At 48.3% G+C, this 25,930-nt stretch overlaps 1 protein-coding gene across 2 annotated transcripts in view; it reads left to right on the top strand.

Moving 5' to 3' along the window:
• LRRIQ1 (leucine rich repeats and IQ motif containing 1) overlaps positions 1-25,930 on the top strand; it is a 338,249-nt gene that overhangs the window by 100,372 nt on the left and 211,947 nt on the right. The gene's annotated exons all lie outside the window — the stretch shown is intronic.

The raw sequence follows: 25,930 nt of genomic DNA, 5'->3' as shown, positions 1-25,930 counted from the left end.
TGAACATGTAGAATAAATGCATAGTTTTTTTATTCGGGTTTATTACACAGTATACTGTACGGCCGGAAAACATCAGCATACAGTACAATATTATCCATCGAAATCCCCCCATTAGCCGTTTTCTTTTCTGAGGAAAATCAAAAAGAAAAGTTTTAATGTACAGTAATGGTCAGCCCCCTAAAGAAGTACCCAGCCAGCCCCACCAAAATAATACGGCAACAATACAGTACTCACCATAGAAGTTCCCATTCAGCTGGCGCCGGCGCCGGTCCACTGCCAGTCCAGCTTTCTTCATCATCCACATCGATAGTTTGCAGCGGGACTAGTCCACCTGTAGTCAGCAGGTGAGGCTGGAAATCGCTTAGGTACATGCAAGCTTCATAAAAACTGCACGCGAAATCCGACTCAGGCTCAGGGTTGTCACTGACAGTGGGACCGTCATTGGAAGCCGGTGCTGGTGCTGGTGCATTGCTTGGCAGCGACTGTCGCTTCTTAGTTGGTTTTAACATGACCCTTCGCCTTTTGCCGCCTCCATGATCATAGATACGGGAAAAATCCGGTGACACACAATAATACCCTCCAACAAATTGGGGCTCAATACGATGAAAACAGGGATCGCTACATAACCTTTTCCTTACTGCACGCTTCCACGTATGAGGAGTTGGCGAAAATTTGTAAAAGTCATAGTTTTCGATAAAATACTGATAAATTTGAGCAACTGTTGTCATCTTATCATCTGTTGCATTAATCGCGGCCCATATCAAATACGCATAACTTCTGTCAGGTTTTTGGAAAGCGGGCTGCACTTGAACACTCATGGGGGGTCTCTGGAGAATAGTGTAACAGAAACTGAAACTGGTCTTTGTCTTTCTTTAATATGAAAAGCCTAAATTGATACATTTTTGCAACTCTTCCTTCAGTCTCAAGGCCAATGCCAAGTTACAATAGCACACTGTGGTACAGTATCTTTTTTAAACGAAACACCTGCAAGCCAACACATTACTGATTCGGCGCATTACAATTCATGAATTTCTGCCATCTGGCGGACACGCGAAGCATTGCAGCCTATTAAAATCCGAACCATTATCAATAAACGCATCAGCCGGGCATGACCCGTGGCTGGGAACGCAAGGTGAACGCGGCATGCGCCAGGTAAACAGCGTCGCATTCCAGGAACCAGCCAGGGACAAACCGGTGATTTGTTAGAATAAAAGCTGCCGTAACAGTATAATTAAAGAGTGGCTCAGCACTCCCACGCACTAAGAGAAAAAAGCGCAAGACGCAAATGGTGAAGTATATCAAAATTCTTAATTCAGTGATAAGGAGGTAAGTATTCTGCGTACATCATATATGAAAATCATAAGCATTCACGTGTAATAATACACGAGGTTACCGCACACTCGTCGGCAGGGTTGATAGTTCCAGAGAAGTACCCCAACAGATCCTTTCCTGCTGTTATTCCGACATCATCTGTCTCTCACGTGATGCTAATCTGCAGCCAGCGTCTGAAGCACTTCAAAGGTATGTGACGCAACAGCACTGTCACGTCCTGTCTGTGCTTTGTCTACGTAACAGGAGATAGTCTCTGTGGTAGAACAGGAGTCTCTGTAACCTGTCACACACGTCCGCGTGGTTGTAGGCTCACTGTGAGAGCGCAGCCGGCATACAGCTGTGATGTTCCACCTCGCGCGCCTCGATGACGTCACTCGTCGGGCAGGAGGCAGAGCGGACTATACCAGGGCGGAAGTGAACGCAACCGCCGTTCTGGGAAAAAACACTATGCACACAAGGCACTTTTAAAAGCAACCGCATACAGTACTAATACTCCGATTAGGAAGGTATCATAGCATTAATCAATCCAACGCATTTCGAAGCTGTAACGCTTCTTCTTCAGCCCAGTGTCCCGGGACAATAAGCCTCAGGATCTCCTCATCAACCTGCTCCTGGCATTGGCTAAGATAGCCATTCACAAAACCAGGAAGCAGTGTTTGGAGGGGGGGGGGTCCCAACGAACATCGTGGCCATGTTCCGGGCGCTGGTGCACTCCCGTATTCGGGCAGAGTACACGAACGCCGAGTCCACTAGGACGGTTTCAGAATTTGCCTCCCAGTGGGCGTCAGGCGGGGTGCTCTGCTCGGTGTCCCCTATAGTGGATTCATTTGAATTGACCCTTCTTTTTTAAGTGCACTTTATTTTATTTACAGTGCACTTGATGGTTTAATTTGAATATTTGTTTGGCTGGTTTTTCTTTGTTCTACTTGGCAACAAGTAGAATTGCTGTTCAACTGAATTGGCCGGCTTCGCCGGCCAATCAGTTTTAAACCAGATCAAAATAGACCCACTTCTCTCTCTACTCCTCCCCTCTCTGTCATTGGTGCACCTTCCTTTATAATCCCTGTCTGTCCACCTCTTCCTCGCTCTGCATAGTTCCTGTTTCCCTGTGTGTACCTGACCTATGCTGTGCTCCCTCTGTGCTCCTGTGATTACCTGCTCCCGTGTTACTTTGGATTTCCCTAGCTTTGACCCCTGCTTACTCTGGACCACTCTGCTCTCTGGTATCCCCTTTGAACCCTGCTACACATACGACTCCGCTGACCTCTGACTTCCTAGGACCTGGCTTGCCCTCTGACGACTCTACCCTCTGGATCCCTGAACATTGGCAAATGGACACGACTACTCTCACGGACATTCCCCAAGCGTTGCAAGTATACTCTAACAAATCTTCCAACAGGCCCAGCAACGCTATACCACACTCCGGGCTTGCTCCCACTGCTGTGGGTGTGTGGTATCATACCGTTCCCACCTCAGTACTGGGGTCTAGAATGGTCTGCAGGCATACAGGCGTGACATTATGCAGAGCCCAACAAACGCAGACCCCCCTGAGGTGGGTACAGTGGTGGAGATAATTATTCCTCTGGAAACTTTACGACTCGTTAGTACTCAGCTGTCCACTGTCTCCCAGCAATGAACTAATGTGGCCCTTCGAGAAAGCCCTTCGCCTTCAACGCCACCTGTGGCTACTCCCTACACCAACCCTGGCCCATGGGTGCCCTCGCCAAATCGCTATGATGGGAACCCCCTCAACTGCCGCGGGTTCTTAAACCAATGTGAGGTGCAGTTTGAGATGTCCCCCTCTCTGGTTCCTACTGGCCGTGCTAAGATTGCTTATATTTACGCCCTACTCACCAGAGACGCCCTTGCCTGGGCCTCCCCCCTATGGGAGCGTAGAAGCGAAGTAACGCAAGATTATACTTTATTCAGACGGGAATTTCAACTTGTGTTTGATACCCCTGCACGGCACGAGACAGCTGCCTTCTCCCTCTTCCATGTTTCTCAGTGTCGTAATTCAGCTGCCAAATACGCCATCGTATTCTGTACGCTGGCCGCCGAAGTCCAATGGAATGATGAGGCGCTCACAGCTGCGTACTGGCACGGACTCTCAGATACATTGAAAGACGATCTGGCTACTCACGCCCGACCTACGTCCCTGGAGGAACTCATCACCCTGAGCGTACGCATGGATCAGCGCACGCAGGAGCGACGACACGATAGGCACTGTTCCCGTTCTTCTCCCTCTGTCGTTTCCCACAGGTCAGTCGCTACTCCTCTCCTGGCTCTGGAGGCCTCAGAACCTATGCAGGTTGGCAGTCAACAACTCCAGGCAACCGAGAGAGCGCGGCGGCGCCGGAACAGGCTGTGTTTCTATTGTGCTTCCTCGGAACATCGTCTCCAGAATTGTCCCTTGAAGCTGGGAAACGGGCACACCCTGTAAAGGTAGAGGGGCTTCTACTGGGTACTGTCTCTCCTAACCCCTCTCCTTCCAAAGCTCTCCCAAAGAAGCTGATGCTACCAGCCACACTGGAGGGTTCCAACCTTGTCGTAAAGGTCGAAGCATTCATAGATTCCGGATCGGGCAGTAATTTCCTGGACCAGCAGTTTGCAGTGGAGAATCAAATCCCCATGGTCAGAAGGAAGAGCCCAGTTGGCCTTGAGGCCATCGATGGACAACCACTCCAGCCGGCTTTCATCATCTGGGAGTCTATTCCTCTTACCTTGACCCTGGCTGATGGTCACAAGGAGGTAATTGTCTTTGACGTTTTCCAGTCCCCTTCAGTACAAATTATATTAGGATTGCCTTGGCTTCAACTCCACAATCCGCGCATTTATTGGTCCAGTGCCTTGCCCATCCAGTGGCCCTCATCCGCAGATACTACGCCAGCGGATCCACCCGTGGTTGTGCTTGCTGGTCTGGACTCCGTATCTGCTGATCATTCATCCCTGCCTGCAGTGTACCATGAGTACCTGGACGTATTCAACAAGGTATAAGCAGAGGTCCTCCCTCCTCAATGCCTGTACGATTGCCCGGTCGACCTCATCCCTGGGACTGTTCTGCCAAAGTCTAAGTCTTACCCACTCTCCGTCCCAGAGACCGAGGCCATGACTACTTACATTCAAGAAAACCTGGAAAAAAGTTTCATCCGCAACTCCACCTCTCCTGCCGGTGCTGGGGTTTTTTTTGTGAAGAAGGATGGATCCCTAAGGCCTTGCATAGACTTCCGCGGACTCAATAAGATCACGGTGAAAAACAGGTATCCCCTGCCGCTCATTTCTGAACTGTTCGATCGTCTCCAAGGGGCCTCTATTTTTTCAAAACTTGACTTAAGGGGTGCCTATAATCTCATTCGCATAAGGGAGGGAGACGAGTGGAAAACAGCATTTAACACACGTTCTGGACACTATGAATACCTTGTTATGCCCTTTGGGCTGTGTAATGCCCCGGCCGTGTTTCAGGAATTTATGAACGACATCTTCCGTGACGTTTTGGGAACTTTTGTAATTGTCTATGTAGACGACATCAGATTTTTAGAAAAAATAAGGGAGGAACACATTCAACATACCAAACTTGTGCTCTCCAGGCTACGTTCTAACCGTCTTTATGCCAAGATGGAAAAGTGTTTGTTTCACCAGGCTTCTACGACCTTCCTAGGCTATATCATCTCCAGCCAAGGTTTCTCCATGGACCCAGAGAAGCTGAAGGCGTTCCTCGATTGGCCACTCCCTAATTCGCTCAAAGCTGTGCAACGTTTTCTTGGCTTCGCTAATTATTACAGGAAGTTTATCAAAAAAAATTCTTCCATTGCCCTTCCCATCACCGCCTTGACCAAAAAGGGTGCCGACGTCTCGTCCTGGTCACCAGAGGCTATCACAGCCTTTGAAACTCTCAAGAAGGCGTTCGTGTCTGCCCCCATCCTGCGTCATCCGGATACCTCCCTCCCCTTTACTTTGGAGGTTGATGCCTCGGACGTAGGAGCTGGCGCAGTTCTGTCCCAGAGGACTTCTCCCCAAGAGAAACTCCATCCTTGTGGTTTTTTTTCACGGAAATTTTCAGCAGCAGAAAAGAATTATGATGTCAGTAATCGTGAACTTTTGGCCATTAAGTTGGCTCTCCAGGAATGGAGACATCTTTTAGAGGGTTCCAAGGAACCAATCGCCATTCTCACTGACCACAAAAATTTGTTATATATTGAGGGTGCTTGTCGCTTGGGCTCCCGCCAGGCTCGCTGGTCACTCTTCTTTTCCCGCTTCAACTACACCATCTATTATATCCCTGGTACCAAAAATGTTAAAGCGGACGCCCTTTCTCGTCAGTTTGCCTCTGAGACTGAGGCTAAAGAAATCTCAGAACCTTTCTCCCGGCCAAGTGCATAGTCTCGGCTAACAACTTTGATGTATTGGACGAGATCCACAAGGCACAAGCACATATCCCCAGCAGGTTCAGGGTACCAGAAGGACGTCTCTACGCGGCTCCACGTTTCCGCCATAAAGTCTTACTTTGGGGTCATTCCTCCAGAGCAGTTGGTTATCCAGGCTTCAAGAGGACAGCTGATCTCATTAAACGGACTTTCTGGGTGCCTAAGATGAATCAAGATATTCTCAATTTTACTTCCGCCTGCCCTGTTTGTGCCCAGAGTAAAACCCTCCATCATAAGCCTTCTGGACTTCTGCTACCCCTTCCCATCCCTGAACAACCCTGGAAACACATTTCGATGGACTTTATCGTTGAACTGCCAGTGTCCAAAGGGATGAAAACTATTTTGGTCGTAGTTGATAGATTTTCAAAGCAGGCTCATTTTGTTCCCCTCAAGGGTCTTCCCAACTCGGCCACCTTGGCGGATGTCTTCTCCAAAGAAATCTTTAGGCTGGATGGCGTTCCCATTTCTATCGTCTCAGACCGCGGGTCCCAGTTCATCTCGAAATTCTGGCGAGCTTTCTCTCAAAGATTGGGTATCTCCCTCTTGTTCTCCTCTGGATACCATCCACAAACCAACGGTCAAACTGAAAGGATGAACCAAACTCTCGAACAGTATCTGAGATGCTTCATTTCCAACTCACAAGATAACTGGGTGGATCTTTTACCATAGGCCGAATTTGCCATTAATTCCTTAAAGAACGAGTCCACTCAGGAGTCTCCTTTCTTCATCAACTGTGGCTTTCACCCCAGTAGCCTCCCTCTCTCACCTTCTCCTTATGGAGTTCCTGCAGCTGACTCTCATATCACCAAATTGCAAGAATCCTGGAAAAAAAGATTCTCAAGTCCTTACGGTCTGCGGTGGCCAAGCAAAAGACCAAAGCTGATCGTCACCGCCAAAAAGGTCCTTCACTCAAACCTGGTGATGTCGTCTGGCTGTCATCCAAGAATATTAGGCTCAAGTCTCCTTCACCCAAACTGTCCCTTAGGTTCTTGGGACCTTTTAAGATCCTAGAAAAGGTTAATCCTGTAGCCTATCGCCTCAAGCTTCCTCCCTCAATGAAAATTCCATCAGTCTTTCACATTTCCCTCCTTAAAGAATTTGTGTCCAGCCCTCATTTCCCGGATCCCTCTTAGAGATCTAGTCCAGTGTCCACCCTGAGTCAACAGGAGTACGAAATACAGTCTCTCATCGACTCTCGTGTCTCCAAAAAAGGACTTCAGTTTTTAGTACACTGGAAGGGCTACGGTCCTGAGGAACGTTCCTGGGTACCGGCACATCATGTCCACGCCCCAAGGTTGCTTTCCCAGTTTCACCAGAAATTCCCCCTTAAGCCGTGGTTGGATCACTCGGAGATTGATCCTCAAGGGAAGGATACTGTGACGACTCAGGAGATTCCTTCCTCTCCTTGTCCCTCTCTCCCATCTCCTGTCACCCTTTCTACTCTTTCCCACTCCTCTCCTTCACCTTCTACCTCTCTCCCCTTGCCGCAGCCCGTTCCCCGCAGGTCCCGCATACCCACGCGCTCCCTTAACCTCTGCCTTGATCCTCCCCGCTCCCTCTCCCCCACGGTAGCTCCTTTACCTTCCCCTGTGGTGCCATCCGTCCCGTTGCCTCCTCCCCGTGTGGTGCCCGCGGCGCGGCGTTCCGCACGCCTGGAGATGCGTCCGGTGCGTGCACCCCCTCAGCCTACGGAGGATGCGCGTGCATGCTCCTCCCTGCCTTTGCTGGCCATCGCGCGGGCACAGGCCTCGCGTGCGTTCCCCTCCTTTTGGCTCCGTCCCCCTCCTGCCGTCTTCCCCTGCTCCGTGCGGTCCGCGCTTGTGTTGCAACCTGTGCGCACGCATCCCCAGCTTTTAGGGGGCGCGCGCACAGACTCTTCTTATTAGGTTCCCCCTGTCTCCGCCTTCCAAGCTGTACAGGCCATTCCCCTGACTGCCCCTTCTGTCTCCTCCTCTTCTTCCCCTGACCTATCTCCAGCTTCCCCACTTCTCTCTCTCAGAAGCGTGTGTGCAGAGCTCCCAGGCATTTGGTAAGGAATCAGCTTTATTCTTTCTGTATTTGTTATACTTTGGTGTGGATTTGTGGGGGAGTATACTGTGAGTATACTGTGAGTTTTGTAGAGGGTTTTGGGTGTATTTTGAGGTTTAAAAACCGTTTTTGGTTTTCACCCAGAGGCTGCAGTGTTTCAACTTTGCAAAGCTACACTTTAGCTGGCTGGTAACTGTAGTCTCAACCCCTCTCTCCTCCCCCACCCCTGGTTGTTTGTTTTACTTTTAATTTACTTTAATTTAAGCCCTATTCCTTCCTTTGTCATTTGCATTTTTGGGAGCTCTGTGTCTTTCTTTAAGACTTAAAAAATTGTGGTGTGGCTTATTGTAAGAGAGTGAGTAAATAAAAAGGGAAGAAAAAAGAAGATTGCAGCGTTTTTTAAAAGCTGTTTTCTTTCCCTCCCTTTGCAGAGAGGTAGTTAATTGGTCCTTAAAGGGACAGTTCCTCTCTGCACCTCTCTCTCTAAACACTACCTCCTCCTTTTACTTAGAGGCTTATTATTATCATGCCTAAGGGGAATAGGAGTAGTGCAGCAACGGGGGCCACACCCGGATACCGGACTCCAAAACCTGGGGTCCCTAGGAACAACATTAGCCACCTCCCTAGGCCTGATACATACAGTGCCCTGGCCACACCTCCCCCGGCTCCTGTTTGTGTAACCCCTGCAGTCCCAGCTCAGTCATGGGCGCAGGTGGCGGCTGCAGGCGTTGACCCCAGCAACAATAATGCTGGGGCCACGCCCTGTGTGAGCAGGAAGCTTGGGGTGAGGTGCCCAATGTCACCTGGCCTAAGCATGGAGATCTATGTAAGGGCTGTGGCAGACGTTGTGGGTCCCTCTGCTGTGGTGGCGGCAAGCAAGATGTATGGGAGGGGTTTTTTCTTCCTCCGTACGCTGGCTGCCGCCCACACCATAGTGCAGAAAGGCATTGTGGTAGGAGGGACCTACATCCCCATAGAACCCATGGAGGGGTTAGGCACCAGGGTCATTCTCTCCAATGTGCCCCCCACCCTCCCAGACAGCCTCATACGCCCACCCCTGCAAGCCCTGGGAGACATTAAGTCTCCTATAACAAAATTACCTTTGGGCTGCAGGGATAGGGCACTGAGGCATGTGCTCTCCTTTAGGTGGCAGGTACAGCTGCTGCTGCCGGGGAGCACAGAATCTGTGGAGGGGTCCTTTGGGGTGCCCTACAAGGGCATTCAATATACAGTTTACTATGGCACAGAGGGGGTTAGGTGCTATCTGTGCAAGGAGCTGAGGCATACTCGTAAGAGTTGCCCCAAAGGGAATAGAGGACCCATCCCAGCTCCTGCACCCGCCCCTCCCTCTACCAAGACACCCAGTGCCGCTGTGCCCGCCACAGCGGGGCCCTCGGGGGCCCAGGTCCCCCCTGGGACCGCAGGAGATGTTGCTGCCCCGTCTCGAGCAGTGACATCTGCAATTCTCCCTGGGGAGCGGAGAGAGGGTGAGGAGGTCGCCCTGGAGCGGCCACCCTCTGTTATCACTGTCCCCCCCCGGGAGGAGACACCCTGTGCCGCTGCGCCCACCGCGGCGGAGCCCTCGGGGGCCCAGGTCCCGCCTGGGACCGCAGGAGATGTTGCTGCCCCGTCTCGAGCGGTGACATCTGCACCTCTCCCCGGGGAGCGGAGAGAGGGTGAGGGGGTTGCCCTGGAGCGGCCACCCTCTGTTGTCACTGTCCCCCCCCCGGGAGGAGACACCCTGTGCCGCTACGCCCACCGCGGCGGAGCCCTCGGGGGCCCAGGTCCCCCCTGGGACCGCAGGAGATGTCGCTGCCCCATCCCGGGCGGTGACGTCTGCACTTCTCCCCAGGAAAAAGAGGGAGAAGAAAAGAGTCACCCTGAAGAAGTCACCCTCTGTTGTCGCTGTCTCAACGCAGGAGCACCCTACCCCCAATGTAAGCACCGTACAGGGTGCAGGGAAGCGGTGGGAGGCTCCCGCTGAGGAGGTAGCGGTACCCTTTTTTGGGGAATCAATCCCCAGGAAGAGGAAATCAAAAACTAAGAACAAGAGGGTGATTGAGGAGGGCGAGGAGGGTGAACCGTATTACGTTCACCCTCAGAAGTCTCCGAAGCGGAATGCAACATCAATTCCGCACAGGGTGGCCCTGTCCGGCCCACAGGTTAGGATTAGCCAGTGTGAGCCGGACCCCAAAAATATGCAGTCCCCCCCTCGAAGATCTGGAGGGAATGCAGGAGGAGGTACCCGGCGTCCCTGGAGTGGATGATCAAAGTGCTCAACAACATGAGGCTTTGCCCCTAGAAATGGACGTTGGGGAGCCTTCCAACACCCCTCCCAGTTGGAGAACATCCCCTGGGGACTTGTGTTTCGGTGAATCTGCCGCGCCGGACGCAGTTGTCTTCGGGGACTCGGAGATCGGCCAGGATCCCCCTCCGGCTGTGCCGCCTTCGGGTGGCACACCTGAGGCTGAGCCCCGGTTTGTGTCACCGGAAGAAGGGGATGGGCTAGGTCTGACCCCCGTGGTTGGGGGTTTGGAGGATGGAGCGGGGGAGGCGGGTGTGGGTGAGGGTGTTTTAGCGAGCACTTCTTTTTGCATCTGGGAGATGCCAGATGTGAGCTCTCCTGGTGAGGAGTTTTGGTCGGGCACTTTGTTGGAGGCGACTGCTGGGCTGGACCCTCCCTATGAGGTACTTGCTGAAAAGTGCCCTCCCGCGATTAATGCGAATGACCGTGGCATCTCGTTTGTTCGCATGGCGGTAGAGGAGACCAGGAGGGCACTGTGTGCCTCGTTGTCCCCCGAGGACACTAGGGAGACCGCTACCTCCGCCATACCGCCACCAGCTACCCCTGAACATCCCACCCCGGGGTTGGATGTGGAGGATATAGTGGACCCCTTTGTGGAAACACCGAGGAGGGGACCCACTCTAAGGCTGAGAAAGGCCCCCGCAGGGAAGGGCGGGGGTCTTCAGTTTTTCTGTCAAGAGGAGCTCGGGGAGTTGGGGCTCAGTGAGGAGTCCTCTGGCACCGCGGAGGCTGTGGACTCTTTGACCCCCGTTATCCCTGCCCAGGAGCTAGATGGTTTCCTGTAGGATACCCTCTGTAAACACGGAACCACGAAGGTGCAGTTGGCCCTTGGAAGGTGGAAGGATGCCTCGGTCATTCTCCTCTCTCTCAAAGTATACATCAGGGCTAACCACAAGGCCAAAATCTCTGGGCCTATCCATCTTCGTGTCCTGAAATTTCATAAATTGATGCGAAATAGCAGGAAAACGGCGGTGCATCTGCTGCTGCTGAAGAAAAATTGGAACCAACAAAACTGCAAACTGCAAAGAACTAGGTGCAAAAATTTATTAGTGGCATAATAAAAACAGCCAGAAGGACACTAACGCGTTTCACGTGGTATCCCACGCTTTATCAAAGAGGAAATATCATTAAACGATCGCATAGTTAAATACCCACAATTCCCTGTCCAATCCTATGACGTTACGTTATTCAAGCCAATCAGAAGCTTGGGATGTGTCACACCCCTGCAGCTGACGTGAAGCACGTAAGCTTTGAGACACAGCCGGCTACCCTTCACAAAGTAATTGCAGGGGAGGTAATGTATCCTCCCTGCTATGACGCGACGGCCCATCTGGCCAATCACGTGCCTCATGGGGCGGAAATTCCAAAAGGTAAACAAAGCTGTACGTAAGCTTTAAGACACAGTCAGCTAACCTTCACAGAGTGATTGCAGGGGAAGGTAATGTATCCTCCCTGCTATGACGTGACGGCCCATCTGGCCAATCACGTGCCTCATGGGGCGGGGTTTCCTGAAGGTAAACAAAGAGCTGTTTAGTGGATTTACACGGAGGAGAGGAAATAGTGGGTATATCAATAAAACATACAACTTACTGGGTCACCGCTATAATATCACATTGGTCAATCCAGTGATGATTTGGTATTGTAATTTCTAAGGTAGCAATGACCCACATAATTATATAAAAAAGGTTAAAAACCACTATCAACACTATAGTGGAAAAATTGTTAAAAACACACAAAAAGCTGTTGTAATTACCCTCACAAAACACCAAAAAATATACACAGTTAAAAACCTTTTTGTGGTATTAACCACATTATTGTAGTATTCATGCTTGAACTTTTTGATAAATTGATGCGAGACCACATAAAGGCTTCTCGGGGTGTAGCACCCTGAGCGCCTGTGAAAAGCAAAACTCTTGACTACCAATGGCTTTGAGCATCGGTACGCTTAACGTGAATGGCTGTAAGGACGGGTTTCGCAGGTTCCAGTTACTCTCCTTTTTACAGAAGGGAAAGTATTCTGTGAGCTTCCTGCAGGAAACCCATACCACTCCAGAGGCTGAAGCCAGCTGGCATTTGGAGTGGCGAGGCAAGGTCTTTTTCAGCCACCTCACTTTGTCATCTAGTGGGGTGGTGACCCTGTTCTCTGAGTCCTTTCAACCAGAGCTACTGCTTGCCAAAAGTGTTGTTCCAGGTCGCCTGTTGCATCTCAGAGTCCGGCACGAGGACTACACGTTTAATTTCTTGAACGTGTATGCTCCTGCCACTGGACCCCTGAGAAGGCAGTTCTTCGTCAGAATGTCTGAATACCTGGAGACAGTCGACGCGGACGAACACGTGGTGCTCGGGGGTGATTTCAACTGCACCCTCGAGGCTCTGAAAGACCGGAATGGCCCAGAGCCACACCCGTGTTCTGTGTCGGCCTTGCGGGAGGTCATCACCCACTACTCCTTGGTAGATGTCTGGCGAGAACAATATCCCGAGGCATCCACTGAGTTCACCCATGTTAGGGTGTTTAGGGGTGAACGGATGTCCTGGTCCCGAATCGACAGGCTGTATATATCCAGACACAGCCTGTCGCGAGCCCAGTCCAGTACCATTAGGCTGGCGCCGTTTTCGGACCACAATTGTGCGTCCATGACGGTGGTGCTACTACCAGCAGCGCCCTCGGCCGCCTATTGGCACTTCAACAATACATTTTTGGAAGACAAGAGGTTTGCGACGTCGGTCCGGGACTTTTGGACGGCCTGGAGAGTTTGCAGGTCGGACTTTGCCACGTTAGAGCAGTGGTGGGATGTGGGCAAGGTTCATCTGCACCTCGTTTGTCAGGAGCCCGCCAAAGGTGCTAGCAGACAGCGCGATGCTGAGATCGAGGCCCTTAGGGGGGAGGGGCTCGATCTCGAGGAGCGGCTGTCTGTGGCAGGGGACCAATCCCTGCAGAGTGCATACGTGGAGAGGAAGTGCGCTCTCAGAGACTTGGAAGATTGGAGAGCTCGGGGGGCATACGTGCGATCCCGCATCCACTTCCTTCGGGAAATGGGTTGCGGTACGCGCCTCTTCTATGCTCTGGAAAAAAAGAGGAGAAACAGTGAACATGTCACCTGCTTGTTAGCAGAGGATGGTACCCCTCTGACTGACCCGGAGAGCATCCGGGACAGAACCCGGAGATTCTACGTAGACCTTTTCTCTCCGGAGTCCATCCAGCCAGACGCATGCAGGGTGTTATGGGAGGGGCTTCCCACGGTCGGCAAGGGTGGAAGGGAGCGGCTTGAGTTACCTTTGACTCTGGCCGAGCTCTCTGAAGCCCTCAGTCTCATGTCCCGTGGAAAAACGCCGGGGCTAGATGGGCTGACTGTGGAGTTCTTCCGGTTTTTCTGGGAGATGCTGGGACCTGATTTCACCGAAGTCCTGGAGACCAGTGAGATGCCCCTTTCGTGTCGGCGGGCAATACTGTCTTTGCTGCCGAAGAAGGGGCATCTCCGCCAGATCTCTAACTGGCGACCGGTCTCACTGCTAAGCACGGACTATAAGATCGTAGCCAAAGCGCTCGCGCTGCGGCTCAAGTCAGTGCTGGCAGAGGTGATTCACCCCGACCAGTCCTATACTGTCCCGGGCCGGAGTATTCATGACAACATTTTTCTGATCCGGGACCTGCTACATCACGCGCAGAGGACTGGTCTGTCACTCGCCCTCCTGTCCCTAGATCAGGAGAAGGCGTTTGACAGGGTGGATCACCGTTACCTCATGCAGACCCTGCGGGAGTTTGGCTTTGGCCCACATTTTGTAGGCTTTCTCCAGATGCTGTATGCCTCTGCAGAGTGTCTGGTGAAGATCAATTGGTCCCTGACGGCACCTTTTGTGTTTGGTCGGGGAGTACGTCAAGGGTGCCCCCTGTCTGGGCAACTGTATGCGCTGGCCATTGAGCCCTTCCTCTGCCTACTGAGGAGGAGGCTCACCGGGCTGGTGCTGCGGGAGCCCGACATGCGGGTAGTCCTGTCGGCTTATGCCGATGACGTGCTCCTCGTGGCCCAGGACCTAGATGATCTAGAGCGGGCGCAAGCATGCCAAGAGGTCTACACCGCGGCCTCTTCTGCTCGGATCAACTGGTCCAAGTGCTCCGGCATTTTGGTGGGTCCCTTACAGGTGGAATCTTTGCCCCCCACGTTTCGTAATTTCTCGTGGGGGAGCGATACTCTCAAATATCTGGGAGTCTACCTGTCTGCTGCGGAGAACCCGGCCCCAGAAAACTTCAGTGATCTTGAGGAACGAGTCATTGCTCGTCTGGGGTCTTGGGTGTATCTGTCAAGAATGCTTTCCCTCAGGGGAAGAACCCTGGTGATCAACCAGCTGGTGGCCAGTCAGCTATGGCACCGGCTGATAGCCATGGGTCCGACCCCCGAATTTATCAACAAGATCAAGAGGAGGTTGATGGATTTTCTCTGGATGGGGAAGCATTGGGTCTCTGCGGGAGTTGCGTGCCTTCCTTTGGAGGAGGGTGGACAGGGAGTGGTGTGTGTCCGCTCCCAGTTACACACTTTCCGCCTCCAATACCTGCAGAGATACCTATTCGCAGATCCATCTCCGCAGTGGTGCCAGCTGGCAACCAGTTTCTTTCGCCAGCTGCGCAATATGAGGTATGACCGGCAACTGTTTATCATCAGGCCCGAGGGTTTAGGTAGAGACCTCTCGGAGCTGCCGGCATACTACCGGGACTTACTTAAGGCCTGGAATCTGGTCTCCGCGACCAGGAAGGAACAGGCGGTGGGGGTTGATTTCCTCGCCGAGCCCCTGCTGTATAATCCGGCAGTGGGGGCTCGGATGTTGGATTCACCCTCTATTTGCCGCCGGCTAATCCTGGCGCAGGTGACCAGAGTCGGGGATCTCCTGGACTATGAGCAGCGAGACTGGGTAAGGGCAGAGGTGCTCGCGCCCCGTATGGGTCAGCGTTCTGCCTGCGTCCCTCATCGTTTGATCCGGGAGATTAAAGATGCCATCCACCCCGACTCACGCACCTTCATTGAGGGGGTATTGCAGACCGGAGAGCCTTGTCAACCTATCAACTTCAGCTCTCCGGATCTTTGCGTGGAACCAAAGCCACAGCAACCCCCTCAGGCTCCTCTCTCCCCCAACCTCAGCAGGTTGGGGGATATGTCCCCGGCATGTTTCCGCTTCATGCCGAGGAAAGTCCTGTATTCTCTAGTGCGCCATATAGTGCACTACCTCGCCCTTGTCACCCGCCCCGATACTATCTGGAGGCGGGTATTTCCTGCGAACGAGGGCCAGAGACCCCGGTGGAAGGAACTCTATTCAGGTTTGGTTCCCCGTCCCGCCGGGGATTTGAGTTGGAGGGTCCTCCACAGTGCACTGAGCACAGGAGAGTATTTGGCACATTTCACGGACTCCCCCGCCGCCTGTTCCTTCTGTGGCGAGCGGCAGTCTGTGTATCACATTTATTTGAACTGCGCCAGACTGCAGCCCCTCTTATCCACCTTGAGGAGCCTTCTCCTGCAGTTCTGGCTGCATTTTTCCCCTCATCTTTTTATTTTTGGGTGCCCAGTGTCCCGAGACAATAAGCCTAGGGATCTCCTAGTCAACCTGCTCCTGGCATTGGCTAAGGTAGCCATTTGTAGAACCAGGAAGCAGTGTTTGGAGGGGGGGTTCCCAATGAACATCGTGGTCATGTTCCGGGCGCTGATGCACTCCCGTATTCGGGCAGAGTATTCGTACGCCGAGTCCACTGGGACGGTTTCAGAGTTTGCCTCCCAGTGGGCGTTAGGCGGGGTGCTCTGCTCGGTATCCCCCTTCATGGGTTCTTTTGAATTAACCCTTCTGTTTTAAGTGCACTTTTTACAGTGCACTTGTTGGTTTCATTTATATATTTGTTTGACTGGTTTTCTTTGTTCTAATTGGCAACAAGTAGAATTGCTGTAAAGCCGGCAAATCAGTTTTAAACCAGATCAAAATAGACCCACTTCTCTCTCTACTCCTCCCCTCTCTGTCATTGGTGCACCTTCCTTTATAATCCCTGTCTGTCCACCTCTTCCTCGCTCTGCATAGTTCCTGTTTCCCTGTGTGTATCTGACCTATGCTATGCTCCTTCTGTGCTCCTGTGATTACCTGCTCCCGTGTTACTTTGGATTTCCCTAGCTTTGACCCCTGCTTACCCTGGACCACTCTGCTCTCTGGTATCCCCTTTGAACCCTGCTATACATACGACTCCGCTGACCTCTGGCTTCCTAGGACCTGGCTTGCCCTCTGACGACTCTACCCTCTGGATCCCTGAACATTGGCAAACGAACACGACTACCCTCACGGACATTCCCCAAGCGTTGCAAGTATACTCTAACAAATCTTCCAACAGGCCCAGCAACGCTATACCACACTCCGGGCTTGCTCCCACTGCTGTGGGTATGTGGTATCATACCGTTCCCACCTCAGTACTGGGGCCTAGCTTGGTCTGCGGGCATACAGGCGTGACAATCCGACCAGTGAAAAACATTTAAAATAATACATATATAACTCAGAATATAAAAAATAAACCATATAACAAATATAGATTAATGACATTCCTTTTTTCCAGAAGTGACATTTTAGCCTCATCCCAGCTCACCGCTGCTTCCTCCACCTTTTACCCCAAGACTATAATTTATATTTTTCAAAACAGGTTTTCTTAACTTTTTTTTTTTTTGGTAACGTAACCAATTAGACAACTTTTTTATTTTTTTTTATTTAAAAAAAAAAAGACATATAATGTTCTCCTGGCAATGTAACCCCTCCATTGCTTTTGAACTTTATCAACTTAATATCGCTAAATGCAACAATCCTTGTACAGTATAAACACCTTTTCCTCCCAACATTCACATAATTTTATGCATGTACAGTACCATCTCTCTGTAACCAGATCACATTAGTCCGTTTATGAGTGCAATACTTATTTCCTTGCAGCCTGGCCCATCTCAACGGTGCGGGGATCTTGCAGGGGAACCTTTTTCTTGGCTGCGCTATTTTCCTCCATGCTGTATCTCTGTCTCCTTTCTGAGGTTCTGTCCTCCTGTCCTGCAGCATGCTGGTGGATAAAGCGCTCTGCTGCTGCTGCTGCTTCTGCTTCTGAAAATATTTTGGCCACTCCATTTATGAAGACTCTTAAGGTGGCAAGATATCCCAGGGAAAATGTTTTATTTTGCTTATATAGCATACTGCAAACTTTACTGAACTCCCGTCTTTTATTTGATATTGCAGCAGAAAAGTCGTGAAAGATTAGGATCTTCTTAACCTCATAATTAAAGCCATCCAAATTCTTATAGGCTTTTAATATTGTTGATTTTTCATAAAAGTCCAGAAACTTTGCGATTACTGCTCATGGCCTACCTTCCTGGTTCTGCCTAACCGGACTAAATCTATGAGCCTTTTCCACTTTGACGTTAGTGTGATCATGTGGTAGTCCCAGAGATTCAGGCAGCTATTTTGTGCATGAATAATGCAATTGAGAGGATATCACCTCTTCAGGGACTCCTATTAATCTTATATTATTTCTGTGTGACCTGTGTTCCAGGTCCTCCACTTTTGTCTTCTAAAGTTGTATTTCTTTTTTTAAGAGTTTGAATGTCCTGCTGCATTTCTGAGGATACATCCTCTAAGACCCCCACTCTAGATTCAACTTCCCCCATCCTGGTGTTTTGCAGGGTTTGTTCCCCTTTAAGATCATCTAAGGATTTTTTGCAATTTTTCATCATGTTCATTTAAAGCAGGCATCAATACTTTTGCTACACTCAACATAATCCCTGGGAGTTTCTGCCTCCTGAGACACCTCTGATTCCTCTGGGTGTGCATGCCGCTCCTCCATGTGCTTGGAAGCCATCTTGGTGTGCTCTGACTTTCTCCCAGCTCTCACCTGCTTTTGTTGGTGTTTGGGAGACATCTGTGTCTGCCTGGAGAGAAATGTCTCCATATAAATGCTTCTCCTTACTTTTCAAGCTGCTGTCTTGCTGTGGAGCCTTTCCTGTGTTTCCCCTTTGTTCAGCTGGATTGAAACTGTGAGGGGTTATATTCAGCCTGGTGTCTCAGTAGAGACTGCCTGCACATGTATCTCCCCCTCACAGGAGCATGCAAAGTCTGTTTGCTGTTCACAGGATCATTCAGTGAGTTTTTATCTACTGACTTAAATCATTTGTTCTGGTTGTTTAAGTTGCTGATCTGTGTAGGAGCAGTGGGGCTGCAGGAGCTCAGGGGGATGTGACTTCACCCCCTGGTGCCATACTGGAAGTCACCAAAAAACACTTTTTAAGGAGATTTTTCTTATACATATTTATCTTCATGACCACTGTCCAGTGCGGAGAACTGTATTTCCAGGCTTAAGCTACTTTTTCTGTTTTCCACGGCAAGTCTAGTCAATAAGCTGAACCTTTCTGTAAACATTTTCATTGATCTTAATCACATATAGCAATACTGCTAGCAAACGATATGCAATGACATGCGACAGGTCATGAGTTTGAATTACTGGGGAAAAACAAATGTGTTTAAGATATTAATATTTCTTTAAACTTCTTGGTATACCCATTTGTAGCACTGGTGCTGTACGTTCAACAGCTCAAACAGCAATTTATTGCAAAACTAATAGCTTCTTTCTCTCTCTTGTTGTTTTTCACAACTCCCTATGCTGATATTATTTCAGCACAACACTGTTATTCTTATTGAATTGACCATGTTCAATTGATTTATTTTTATACTTATAACTAGCATTTAGCTAAATTATTGCCCATCCCTGTCATGGGATAATAGAAGCACTACTATTTGTAGGTGAAACATTATTGCATATGATGAGAACAGAAGTCTGGATCCTATTCACTTTAGAATGATGGTATTTTATTACTAGGTAACATAAGAAAAGGGAAGAAAAATTGCTGTCAAAATCAGTCTCCCAAGACAAATAGCTATTTCACCTGTGTAACCTTTTATGTTTTGTTGGAAATATATTCTATTACATCGGAAAGGACAAGGTCTAGAAGAAGCTCTTAAGCTATTACTAAAAGGATGGGTTTGTACAGAAGTCTGTTTATAATCATACATTCACACAAGTTTTCAAGATCTCCACTCAAAAAACATTTCTAGTAAATATGGGATGTTGCTTTAGAGATTGCAGAGTTGACCGTACAAAATCTATGTGCTTGAAAACATTATTTTAGTTTTCTTTAAAAAAAAATGTATTTATATTAATGGAGTATAGGTAAATACTTCACTAAGTCGATAAGTGCTTTGTGTAGCTGTTACCCTTCCTAATAAATGCTAGCACTATGTACTAGATTGAAACATGAAGCTACTTGCAGAGGTCCCACTCTATGCGCTATACTTTAGCGCAAGCTATTTTTCTTCCCTCCAATATTTCCCATCTTGTGGCTATTTGTGGTGAATTAGTGAGGGCTCTCACCTCACAGCAGTCCACTTACTAAGGACATTCTAACTATCTAGTAGTCCTCATTTTTTAATTTACATAGACTGTTAGAGCCCTATCTCATCTCCAGTGGATATATACCAATAACTTGGTTCTTTCTTGGGGTCTCATGGAAATGTTAGTCTCTCTATCCAATACAAACTCCTCCCTCCTGACCCACACCCAATATCACCATTTACCCTGAATTACTGAAACATCTTGCACATCTACTGAACGTTGGTGGGAACTCTGAAAACCAGCACACCAACCACCGCTCATTCTAATGGCAAACATCACACATTTATAACTAGCAAACAACTACTCAAATTTCTATTTATTCTCTCTGCTAGTCTCTTTAGCAGGTGATATTTAACGTAACCCAGGCCCTCCCTTTTCAACTCTGTCCCATACACCTGAGAATACCCCCTTCAAACTCCAAAAAGGTCTATATGTCGCCCATATAAATATCCGGAGCCTGCTGCCCAAACTGAACTAATGGCATGGTGCCTTATGCATAAACCCAATGCCATCATTCTCACAGAAACATGGCTAACCTCAAAAACCCTTGATGCAAATATCGCCATTCGGGGATACTCCATCTGTAAGAAAGATAGGTCAAAGAGAGGAGGAGGGGTGTTATTTTATATTGCAGACAAATTACAATTTACACTGTTAAATTGCCTCACAAGCCCACCCTCTTTTGCAATCCTAGTTGGCAAAATCTGCCTTCCCTTTTCTAAGCACGTCTTGATTGCTGGCATCTGCGGCCCCCCTAAAGCCTCACTACATTACCTGACTGATATCACCCAGTTTCTTGGCCCCATTCCCTCTCTGAATGAGAAGAGTGAGCTGCTAGTTCTTGGGGATTTCAACTTCAAGTGGCTCAACCCTAAAAACCACGAAATCCAGATACAACTCAAGTCACTTAACCTAACGCAACTCATTTCCCAACCCACACGGACAAACCTGAAATCTCACAACCATTCCTTGCTAGACTTAATTCTCTCCTCAAATCCCTTCAGAATCCAATCCTCTGACATCTTAACTGACATTTTCAGTGACATGCAATGGTGTACTGTGTAAGGAAAATCAAACCATCCTAATCAAGCCCTAAAGTTCTCCTCACTAGAACATTTAGAATCTGTAACCCACAACAGTTTCTTTCTGACCTAACCAGCTACCCTTGGTACAGAAATTACCTCATTCCCGACTCCGATTCAGCACTCGACTATTTTCAAACCGAGTTCAATCCGAGTGCTCCACTATGCAGAATAAGAGTACGGGGGGGCCCACCTTCCGTGGGTTACAACTGACCTTATTGCGCTCTACCATCTTAGGGATGCCTTGTGGAAAAGCTACAAAGTAATTGGCACTACCAAGGATCTTAATACCTACAGATGCCTGCGGAATACTTTATGTGCACAAGGCAAACAAGACACGCAAAAGCACAATTACTCTGACAATCTTCACCAGAATACATCAAATCCAGATAAGTTCTGGAATGTCATCAACAATATATTTCAGCCTTCTAGCCATCAACAAACATGTAATATCATTAAGGAGGATATTACTCTAACAAATCCCACTGACATTGCAAATGCATTAAATGAATTCTTTGTAGGGTGTGCTACTAACTTATTAGCGAAATGCAACCCTTCAAACATGAACCTCATTCTGAGAGTACCCCAATATCCTCACCCTCTCCCAACACTGCCCACAATTTTCAATTTGTCCCAGGATCTGAAGAGGAGATTACACAAGTGCTCCTCATTAAAACTAAGCAGCCAATATGGACCTGATTTACTGCAATGAAAGTTCCTACGACTTGGTGCCCCGGCTATTGACAAACCGCTTGCTTCCCTAGTCAACTCTAGTCTGTCTGCAGGACATATCCCTAAGACTGAGAAAACTGCCAGAGTTGTCCCAATCTTCAAAAGTGTTGACATAAACACTGTCTCAAACTACAGGCCAATCTCTCTTCTCCTAATACTATCCAAAGTCATGGAAAAATGTGTTCACTCCCAATTAAGCGATTACTATACCAAGACAAATTTCCCTAGCCAATTCCTATCTGGCTTTCGCCCCAAAACTCCACGGTAACTTCCCTCCTAAAAGTTTGCAATCAGATCCAGTGTGGAATGGAACTGGGACAACTTACTAGTGCAATATTCCTAGATTTTGCAAAGGCTTTTGATACTGTTGATCATGTTATCTTGCTAAACAAACTCCAGTGCTCTGGAATAGGGAAGCATGCTTGAAAATGGTTTAATTCCTACCTAGAAATTAGAGATACTACCGCTCTCCTACTATATGAATGGATTGTATATGTCAATCGGGTGCATACGGGAAGGAGATAGTGGAAGGAATTAAGTGGTTAATGAATTTACCAAGAATCCTATGTGCACTCTATGACCAATTGAGGGCTGGGAAATATTCAATCCTAGGGTGACCCCTAAATAGCCTCTCACTAATGTGTTAAAAACTTGCTTTATTAAATATGTATACAATGGACAACAATTACTCCATTAAAATAAACAGGGAGAAATTACTACAGTGGCGGATATAGTCCCAACTCTTGTAGAATCCTCCCAAAGGGGGTGTTAGCGCTGCACAGCCGAAATGAAGGACTTGCTGGAGACTGATGATACGATTATAGAAAAACTTTTTTCTGAGCGTCTGAGGAGTTAATCTGTGATTCACCCGTGGTTTACATTAGTCCCAACTCTTGTCTGTGATCTAGTCTATGTCCTCTATCGTGAGCGGTAAAGGGAGGAAGTAACCATTTACATAGGTACATGTACCTTGGAGGTATGATCTATTCACAGTGGCTATATTAGTCACTGGAAAAAAACACACCCAACATGACTGCTAGGACTCTAAACTTGTATTGGTGCTGTATTAGCAGTCTGATGTACAGTAGAGTCACTTAGTCTTGGTGTGTGTAAGACCTGTAGTACTATCTATATATCATACCACTGCTATCATGACTGACACTCATCGCAGGTGTAACCAACTTGTTTCATACAGATGTATATGATAGTTCAAATGTTTGCAAGAACTCACTCTCCCATGGTTTGCAGAGTGTGGCTAAACATCCTAGGATGCTGCAATCTTCTCATTTTCTAAATCTGTTTGGAATAACAATAAAAGAAACATTTACACTAGACACAATAGTAACTATAATTTAATATTGTAATTGAATTTATCCAGCAAGCCCAAATGAACTACAAGTGACAGCAATAGCTCTACTGATATGCTAAACACTTTACAGCTAGTGTTTGTGTGTGTGTGTGTGTGTGTGTGTGTGTGTGTGTGTGTGTGTGTGTGTGTGTGTGTGTGTGTGTGTGTGTGTGTGTGTGTGTGTGTGTGTGTGTATTTGTAATTGTATTTATCACGTATTTGGAGCATTTTACAATGAATTGAAGCAATAGATAGATATAATTTCACTCTGCTCAAACTATTCATGTCACAACCAAATATAATTGAGACTAAAAGAAACTTTACAAAGCTGCAGAACCCTTACAAATGTAATGTGAGTCAGTGGAAGCCCTTAAAATGTATTGATTTTGCGAATCTCCAGCCTCTTATCTGATATGGAAATACTATTGCTCGGTTATGGTTCATATTTTTTAAGCAAACCGCTTTCTGTACTGTTGTTAATTAATAACATTATAGTGTATAATTGACTAGTTAACCCTTTTGAATTATTCATAAAAAATATGGTATAACATAATGTAATATTCAAGAATGAAATATATGTGTTTATATATACAGCTGAAGCTCGTTATAACGCGTTGCTTGGGGTCCACAGAATGCGATTGCGTTATATGTGGATCGCGGGAAAAAATGAGTCCCCCCCACCCCTAGTTCTTGGCTCCGGCATCCCCCCTCCTCGGCTAGGTAGGTAGTAGGTTTTTTCGTTCGGCGAGTAGCTTTTTGGGTAATTTGTCAAGCCTTGTGTATGTATGTATGTGTGTATATATGTGTGTGTGTGTGTGTGTGTGTGTGTGTGTGTGTGTGTGTGTGTGTGTGTGTGTGTGTGTGTGTATATTATTTTATTTATTTATAAAATATTTTACCAGGAAGTAATACATTGAGAGTTACCTCTCGTTTTCAAGTATGTCCTGGGCACAGAGTAAAACAAATAATACATGGTTACAAATACAGTTACATATATATACAGTACATACATACACAGGGCTTGACAAATTATCCAAAAAGCTACTCGACGAACCAAAAAACCTACTCGCCCCTAGCCCCGCCCCCACTTTGAAAAAAAATATGGGACAAATGCCTAATAAGAAATAACATTCGTTTTTGACATAAGTTTATTTATTGTAGTACATTTATACTTTACTACAATGACTTCTTGTTACATACTGTAGTTACGTGTGTGTGTGTGTGTGTGTGTGTGTGTGTGTGTGTGTCGTATGACCTCACTAATCTAGAATAAAAAGCTAGATGTGAATGACTTGTTTCCTGAACCCCTTAACCAGGATCAGGATGCCCCCGCTTCACAATTTCTAAAGCAGCAATCCTTCCTGGGATCCTACCTGATCCGCAGTTCCTCAATGTCCAGGTACACCCATTCCCACAATGTTATACATTGGATGGGAGGTGTTCCCTACCTGTCTTCTGGTTTAGGGGGCATTCCGATGTCTCCCGTGTGAAGCTTGAAAGTCAGTTCAGGAAGAAAGTAGTATAGGTTTGTAGCCCCCTGTAAACAGCACAGGCTATACCTATCTTCCTCCTGCTGTGGTAAGTCCTGTTAAGATCAGGCACCAGTAATCATCATGGGTTTTCCCCCTTCATAGCCCTATCCTGAGTGGTAGACGCAGGCCTGGACTCTGCTGTAGGCGTGAGCAAGAGGGGAGGTTCTGCTGACATCACGAAGGGCGGGGCTAGCTCTATATTTAGCAGCCAACTCCGGTGAGTAGAGTTAGAGTTGATAGTGATATCGAGAGTCTGGAGTTGCCGGTTAGTTATGCCGGGAGTATGCAGTTCAGTTAATATGCCATGAGTCAAGGAATCCTGCGGATCGGTCCGAGGATTTGGAGGAGACTACGGTCTCCCCTGCGCAGAGTGCAGGAGAGAGAGGAGCGGAAAGATTCAGCGTCCTTTAATAGAGCTGATAGAATTATAGACTTGGTGGACCAATGCCCTCACCCCACTGCCAGGGGTGATGGGGAGAATCCAAGACCCACCGTGAGGCTAACCTCGGGGGTGGGCCACGGGGTATTGAAGCCCTAGCCCAGACCATCCTGCCAGAGGAGCGACTTGGAGGGAAGGAGAGGAGGAATTATCTGGGTGGAAGGCGAGTGGCGTAATAACCCGTCCTGGCTATTGTGTTGCGGCTGCTGGAAGCCACTATCGTTGGGATATTGCTGCTCTTTCAATAAAAGAGACTATTTGTTATTATCAAAGACTGTGTGTGACTTGGAAAGTACTACCCTGGGACCCAAGGGGTTCTTCTATACCGGTCGTGTCCCATATTCCTGGGAGTATAGAAGATGGAGGCGCTGCACCACTAAGAGATCATGGAGGCTACCACCCCAGAAGCCCGGTCCTGGCTCCCTCACAACATCGCGGGAAGCTCAGGCCCTCCTGTTCCTCACAGGTACGCACCACACCGCATGTAATCCGCATGCACCCTAGACACCACCGTAGAGTCTGGGGGAAGGTGGGAAGCAGGGTTACAGGTTATTTCGGTGTAGGTATAGGGCATCTAAGATATACAGCGTAAATAAGATATCCAGCTGTCCGGGTTTAGCTGTCAAGCTCCTCCCTGCCTCACTACAGTCCCTGACTGATATCACCCAGTTTCTTGGCCCCATTCCCTCTCTGAATGAGAAGAGTGAGCTGCTAGTTCTTGGGGATTTCAACTTCAAATGGCTCAACCCTAAAAACCACGAAATCCAGATACAACTCAAGTCACTTAACCTAACGCAACTCATTTCCCAACCCACACGGACAAACCTGAAATCTCACAACCATTCCTTGCTAGACTTAATTCTCTCCTCAAATCCCTTCAGAATCCAATCCTCTGACATCTTAACTGACATTTTCAGTGACATGCAATGGTGTACTGTGTAAGGAAAATCAAACCATCCTAATCAAGCCCTAAAGTTCTCCTCACTAGAACATTTAGAATCTGTAACCCACAACAGTTTCTTTCTGACCTAACCAGCTACCCTTGGTACAGAAATTACCTCATTCCCGACTCCGATTCAGCACTCGACTATTTTCAAACCGAGTTCAATCCGAGTGCTCCACTACGCAGAATAAGTGTACGGGGGGGCCCACCTTCCGTGGGTTACAACTGACCTTATTGCGCTCTACCATCTTAGGGATGCCTTGTGGAAAAGCTACAAAGTAACTGGCACTACCAAGGATCTTAATACCTACAGATGCCTGCGGAAT

The sequence above is a fragment of the Ascaphus truei genome, chromosome 5 (assembly GCF_040206685.1).
Source record: "Ascaphus truei isolate aAscTru1 chromosome 5, aAscTru1.hap1, whole genome shotgun sequence".
In the NCBI taxonomy this organism is placed as follows: Eukaryota; Metazoa; Chordata; class Amphibia; order Anura; family Ascaphidae; genus Ascaphus; species Ascaphus truei.
This window is presented reverse-complemented; position numbering and strand designations above follow the sequence as displayed.